The following is an 8054-nucleotide window of genomic DNA, read 5'->3' on the forward strand; positions in this document are numbered from 1 at the left end:
AACTAGAGTGTACATAAAATGCACCGATCACCACCCTGGCATTACTTGCGAAGATTTAGTCTCTATAGTTCGCAGCCTCCCCGAAGCATGTGTGCGAAGATCAGTCATAATTATCGCAGCCAACCCTTGGCGTGTGTGCAAAGATCAGTTCAAGTAGGTATACTAGTCTAGCCGTATCTTATCATTTACCATCCTCACCCTGAGGACCATATCATTAGGTTCCATTAACTAAGTACGCACGAAATAATCATCCAAATCCCATTCCCACACTGGGAACCCCATGCCTTGGCTGTGTGAACGCACCTTGGGTTGCTCGGCAGATACACAAAGAAGAGGGTTCTTGAACTAACAGTGGTCAACCACGTCCTAACAGGGTTACCATACAAGTCAGGTTTGGTTCAAGTAAGGCACGTACGATTACACATAGTTAATACATCATAAGCATGTAGATCATGGCAAGCACAGAATCTCATATTAACTGTCAAATCATAACACTTTCAAACTTGTGCGACTCGGATGGTTGGGCCATTGAGCTTGTGCGAGCCCAACCATCTTGTGCGATCTAAGTGTGTAAGCCCAAACTATACCCGGCCCAACATATAAGAAGTCTAACATAAAGGTCTCGGCCCATGCAAGAGCCTTGTGCGATCCGGATTGGATTGTACATCCCGGATGGGTTGTGCGATCGGATATGGGCTTGTGCGGTTCTATTTGGGCTGATCGGCCCAACAGCTTAACAGTTTGTACGTTTGTGTGTGGCCCAATGTGTTGTGCGATTCCATAACATGTTGTGCGATCATGCCAATCTTGTGCGACCGGGACTTGTGCGTGTGGAATCTTGGGCGATCCGGCCCAGTAGCAATAACGGCCCAACATGGACTATAATCACGGTCCAGTTAACAATCCTTGTGCGACCAGGAGTCTTGTACGAATGGACTCCCTTGTGCGATTGGCTAACCTTGTGTGATAGGGTCTCTTGTGCGATTAGTTTTTAAATCCCGATTTCATGTAATTTCGGTTACAACCCATTAAATCAGTTTCCTTATTTTATGAAATCAAACAACAAGTTTCCATCCAAGTCAAATATTCGATCAAACAAGGAAAATCAATCAATTATTCATATGAACCCTAACCGAATCAAAAATCAACAAGAACAAACATTATAACATTCATTCGGATCAACCCTATCATCTAAGCATATCCTCCGAACTCTTGTGTAACAAACCGGAAATATGACATTCCAGTCGATTATCATTCATACAAATCCGATTACCATTTGTTCACATCTTAAATCACACAATTAACTTACACCACACTATACTCGATGATAGATTCATCCGATTATTATTACCATACACATATGAACCGATTCATCTTATCATTACTAGCTATAACACAACATCATGCAACCCTATGATATTGATTTCACAAACATGAACGGATTAAATCAATCATATACAACACACCGTCATCGATCAAGCATAACATCAAATAACGACAAACACATAAAGTACTAACCGGATTAGAGAATGATCCGAAACACTATGAACTTCGATGATGTGTGCGGTTGCCTTCGAGTTCGTGAGAGAGAGAGAGAGGAGAGCTAGGGTTTTAGTGTGTGTGGGTGTTTAGTAACAAATGAGAAACGACCCCCTTAAGGTTGTGTGTATGTTGTACGTATAAGAGAAGTGGGTCGGCCCTTGCTTAGGCTGCCCTTGGACCGAATACAAGTTGTGTGGCCCAAATGACATGTGCGTTCGTGCGTGTGTTGTGCGTTTGGGCCGTTTACATAGATATATACATTACCAGACACAAAGCAAATAATCATAATAATCATTCATTTAAATCAACAAGGTTCACACAAGCACGTATCGTTACACAAAGTAGGTGCGGAATTACGAGTTGTCACACAAACGATCAGTATCAACTGTTATGAGCTGAACTATTTACGTCAAAATGATTGTTAAATCAAATTTGACTGTCCAAGCTCTGATACCAATTGTTGGATCTGAGTTTGATTTTGATTGTATTTTGTGTTTGTAATTAAAGTGAAAGTGAATGAGTGTGCAGCGGAATTATGGTGAAAACAAACGTTGCATACAATCAAACGAGAGTAATACTTTGATCAAACATCTTTACACAATGAACCGAAAGATTGAATTTATTTCAACAACGATTACAATGATTGATGAATGAATGCAAACTCCCCCTCAGCCAGAGCTCAGTTGTTTGTTCGTGCAAAGAAAACGATTGTGCAAAAGAGCTAATAGAACAGTACAAAGTACTGAACTATTTATAGGCACTTGCAAACTACTGAGCATCTTAGCTGATGTCACCATGAAAGTGACATCTAACCTCCTAACAAACTCTAACCTCTGATCTATACAAACACTGCTGTGTTAACTACTGCTACTACATTACATTACAAAACCGACTATTGATCAGCTGCTGCAACCTTCTACTGTTGTGAACCCAGCAGTACTTGTCCGGATCAGCAGAGCTTGACTCAAGGCAGTAGATTGAATCAGCAGGGCTTTAGTCTTTCATTAGGTCTTTACTTGATCAGCAGTTGTAGGTCAGCAGTTTAGCAAGATCAGCAGATAGGAGGTCATCAAATGTTGAAATCACTTTCAAGGGGAGAGACTTGTATGTAAACATCTGCTTATTCTGGATCCACTGCTCTGATCCAGTTTTGGCTTTAATTATCTGTTCCTCTGATAGGGTTCAATCCCAACAATCATTTTTTTATAAGGAATGTCACATGAAAACCGAGCTCTTACTAAAATAAAGGGTTTAAAATGAAAAAGGGTTTTGGTGGATAAAGGGTGTTTGTTTTGTGGGTTTAGAAATAAAAAGGTTTAGGCTCAAAGGGGTTAACTAGGGGGATTTTGGGTAGGTGGTAAAAAAAAGAAAATAATGGTGTTGAAAGAAAAAGGGGTTAGTCCTAATGCCTCCATCATTTACTTACTTGGGTTTAAGTTGGTAAGGACCGGGAATGTATCGTCATGGCAAGTTCTAGAGTCGTAAGAAACCAAGTGGCTATTCACACAAGAAACGAAAAATGAGCATTTAGTTTAAAGATGTGCATTTTGTATGCTCAATTAAAGGCTCAAAACTCATTTTTTGTGGGAATGGGTTTTTAATGTGATCAAGTATATATAATCAAATTTTAACTAGATTTGTCATGCAGTTTCATAATTTTCTTATGTTGGTTCTTTTTACCATGACGCTATCGGTTGTAAATTTGTAAAAATATAACCTTTTTAGAACTTGTTATTCCCAATTTAAACCAAGACAAGTAAAAAAATGAAAAGTTTTTGAAAAATTTTGGGGTGTTTAGCGGTTCCAATAGAGTTTTATGTAAGGCTTGTAATTAGGACTTGCAAAATTCAAGGTTTTAGCAACCCCCCACACTTAAATTACACATTGTCCTCAATGTGTCCCAAAAATAGGTTTTTAGGTTGATTGAATGTGTAAAAGGTGTGTTAAAAAACAAAATTTTATGTTACTGGGCATCTGGGCATGGGCCATGGTGTCCGGGCACGGCCCCGTGTTCAGGTTGCCAGTAACAGAAAGTAACAGAAGGCTTGGCACGGGGGTGTGTTCAGTGAACACGCCCCGTGTCCAGTTACCTGAACTGGGCGTTTTTCTGCAGATCCTTGAGCACGGGGCATGTTGGCTGGGCACGGCCCCGTGCTGAACTTGTTGTAATGAAGAAAAATTGTCTGGAGGCTCTGTTTTTGTGCATGGGGTGTCGGTTCAAGTTTTCCTTAGCATCCTTCACCATCCCGAGTGTGTTTTATCCATTACAACATCATCCAACCACCAAAAAAATTTGAAAACCATCATTCATTAGATAGAGAGAATTACAATAAGTTCCTAATAAAAGCATAAACTAAAACTTAGATAAGTAGGTCAAGAAACACAAGAAATCTAAAACCGCAAAGAAGTCCTAGCCTATAGTTTATTTTAAGAGCAAAATTTCCGACAAATATAATTTCCTCTGTTGAATGAGGCTTGAAGAACTTCTCCTTTGGGCATGGTCCCTCACATGTCATTGAGCCATTCTTCTATCTCCCTAGGGAGAAGAAAAACGGGCTCATTGGCATCGTCATTTTGAGGGGGTGTAACTTCTCTGGAACTTCTTGCAAGTTGTCAAGAGGAGGTTCCGCGGGGATGTCATCCCACCCGATGGGGTTATTAACTCCAAGTGCTAAGCTCCAATACTCTTGGGGAAGGATTGGTTCCATGGGAGGTGTCACAAGAATGTTCAACCTCTGGTGAAGAGGTTGATTTCTTGGAAACTATTTTCCAGCCCCACCGTCAGATAATTTATACGGTCGATTAGGACCTCTTCTACGGATGTCATTTCGTCGAGAGCTTCTCGTAGTGCCATCACATAGCGTACAAGAGTTGTTTCGATTGAAGGCCTTCGTTCCCTTCGACTGTTTCTGGAATGTGCTGAAGTGTTCCACTATGTTGGCTAGACATTCTACGGAAATAAACCAAAGAGAGTTCATTTTAGTGAAACAGTACCTCGGATATGGCCCCGTGCTCAATGAGCACGGCCCCGTGTTCACCTGTCTTCAGATTTTTGGAACAAGGAATCTTGGAGCTTTAAATTATTTTTCTGACTTTTGAAGCATTTTTTAGTAGAAATAACTTAGAACAGTGTTGTAAAACTTATTTTTAACAAGATTCCTTGAATAAAAATCTAACAAACATCAAAATAAAGCTTGAAACCATAGTGATTTCAAGCTCTAATGGAGGTGTTGAGGGAAAAATGAAGAAGAAGGCAATGGACAAAAGTAGAAAAGACAAGATGGTTGTTGAGAACCTTCTTTAGAATATACCTAGTATGGTATGTGTGAAGATCCCACCAAATCTCTGTCTTTGGAATGGTCCAAATGTGCAGGAATCTTGTTGCCCTTTATAGAAAACGACAGCACACTGTGTCACACCCCCAAAATCCACCTGCGGAGTATCACCGCTTGGGAGCGTGACTGACCAGGATCAAGCCACCAATCATATTGAACATGTAAATATATAGTAAAAGTTATCCATCAATACGAAAGGTGTTTATCAAAACCAACATAGTTAAGTATACCGGAAGCATTAATGTAAAAACCCAATCATAAGTATTAATGTATGAAATGACATAAGTAATCACGATCCATTTGCCCACAACGACCTGCTCCTCCTTGTGCAAGCTCCATAATGTACCTAAGGTCCTGCAAGGCATGCAACAGATAATCAACAACTAGTTGAGCGAGTTCACAGAAAGTAAGTTCATAACAGTAATGCGTAAGTTCATCTAGTGGGGGCTTCCCATGCAAGTATATGCTACTGGTGAGGGATTCTCACATTTATCCTTTATAATGGGGGCTTCCCATTATGGTACTTACTAGACTGTTTGCAACCATGTGTTCTTCTTAATCCGAGAACAGGAATACGTACTAGGTCACGCAGGATTTACGTGAGTGCCCTTCCCCGAGGACAGTGGTACGCGTGGGGTTTACGCAGGATTTACGTAAGTGTCCTTCCGACCCGGAAGACAGTAGTGGGTATTAGGTTACGCAGGATTTACGTAAGTGTCCTCCCGACCCGAGAGACAATGGTAGATACTAATTTACGTAGGTTTTACGTAAGTGTCCTGACTATCCTGAGGACGATGGTTTATAGTCTAGTGATTGCGTAAGTACGTATAATCATTCCATATCAAACATTCCAACCCAATTCCCAACCCAGGAATCCCATGCCTTGGCTGTGTGAACTCACCTTGGTTTGCTCGGCAGATACACAAAAAGAGAGGGTTCTTGAACTAACAGTGGTCAACCACGTCCTAACAGGGTTATCACACAAGTCAGGTTTTGACTTCAAGTAATGCACGTATGTATCACATAAGTTAACACGTTTCGAGCACGTATCAGAACATGGCAGCATTTTAATAGCTATGTAACAACTTCAACTAGTACGATTTAAAATAAGCCCAGAAGAAATTGGCCCAACATGTTGTGCGACCCACAACATGTTGTGCGATCCAACCAAACCCGGCCCCAATAGTAGACAACAAACAGCTTGTGCGATTGAGGCACCTTGTGCGACTGGAGACCCTTGTGCGATCAGGGTTTCTTGTGCGACCAACTTGTGTGATTGGTTTTAAATTCCGAAAATCATTCCCATAATCATGCTTATCAGTTACAATCTTAATCAGTTTGTTTGACCAACACATAGTTTCCATATTTACAATCAATTAACAAAATCAAAGATTCTATCCCAATCCTTAATCGATCAAACAAGCATAATCTATCACAATTCATATGAACCCTAACCTTAACATATGAACAATGACATAACGATTTTTATGAACATAAGCCACAAGATTCAACCTCAAACACAAGATTTGCAAGCTCTCACATTGACTATGGTTACTAATCATAACAGCCGATTGACAACCTACACCCAACTTGACTATATCATACAATCCGATTTATGTGAACACTAAATCAACATACACATATGGCCGAATAACAAGAACACTACCCATAACATCATAATCAACAATCAGGCATCATCTAAAACATGTGTGATCACATAACATAAATCACAAATAGTAAAACACTAACCAAATGAGAGTGGGTAATCCGATAGGAGGAACGATCTTGAAGAGCAAGAGAAGGCTTGCCGTCGGGTTCCAAGCAAAAACGAGAGAGAGAGAGAGAGAGAGGAAGTCTAGGGTTTGTGTAACTTGTGTGGTTTGTAAAAATGAGAGGCAACCCTTCAACACGGTTGTTTGTTTGTGTAAAATAGAAGTGGGCCGAACCCATACATGGGCCGCCCTTATGGTCCGATCACAAAAGAATGCGGCCCCCTCTATTGGGCTTGTGCGATTGGGTTCGGGTTTGTGTTGTGCGTTCGGATTGTGTGTGTTTATCATACATTCAAATAACATACATGCACATAACAATTCACAGCTCATATAATCACAACATGTTCACATACGTCATACATTCATTACAAAGACGGGTTCAAAATACGGGTTGTCACACACTGGACACGGCCCCGTGTCGGCTGGACACGGCCCCGTGTGCAGACAACATTCTGACACTCTTTGTCTGTATTCTGACCAAAAGTCAAACGAGAATCTTTTGGTGGACACAGGGGCGTGCTGACCTGGACACGGCCCCGTGTCTAGAAGCAGTTTATGAAGTTTTGTCTATTTTTAAGGAATTTATACTGATCGGGTGGTTCCTTACTGGACGGAACAACACCGAAGTGCCTGAGAAACCTTAGTTGCTCTAGATTTAGACGAGAATGCAAGAGGTTATCAGAAAGGGTGATTCCTATGCTAAATGTAGGTGGACAAGTTCAACCCTTATCCGGGCTCTCGTTAAAGAAGGTGTATGTCGAATCGCTTAGGTCTACGTATACATCGACGGAAGTCGATAGGGAGTCCTTCATGACACAATCGACACAGGGACGACTATCGCTCAAGTCTTCGCAAGAGTTAGAGGTGATTTCGGGAGTGACGATGTTGTTTTTATCCGAATGCGATCTCAATAATTCTTCTTGGGTGTTGTCTTGAGATGAATTAGTTATGTCCATCTCAAGCTCTTTTATCCAATTAAGAATTAGATCTTCCATTTGAAATAATTCTTCAAGAAGCATTTCATCTAGAAGGGATGATTGAGAGCATTCGAGGGAGAGAAAGTGATTATTTTTACTTTCGCCCCTCTTAAGGCTACATGATCTATATAGTGGGGCTTTTAATTTAAAAAATAACATTTTAAATCTTCATGAGTTCTGCCGCATATTTGACACCACGTACCATAAGAGGAGCGGAAGTAAAAAAAATCAGTATCGCTCATGGTTGTGTCAGAAATTACCAACCGTCGGGATCTTACGGTTCTGTGTTCAGTATCTGATACTTGGGCACGGGGCGTGTTTAATGGGCACGACCCCGTGTTCAGCTACTGTCTGACTTAAAACAGGATTGCCAGTACCAAAGATTGGGCACGGGGTGTGTTCAGCGGGCACGGCCCGTGCTAAGCTCT

This window comes from Helianthus annuus, chromosome 3 (assembly GCF_002127325.2).
Source record: "Helianthus annuus cultivar XRQ/B chromosome 3, HanXRQr2.0-SUNRISE, whole genome shotgun sequence".
NCBI lineage: Eukaryota > Viridiplantae > Streptophyta > Magnoliopsida > Asterales > Asteraceae > Helianthus > Helianthus annuus.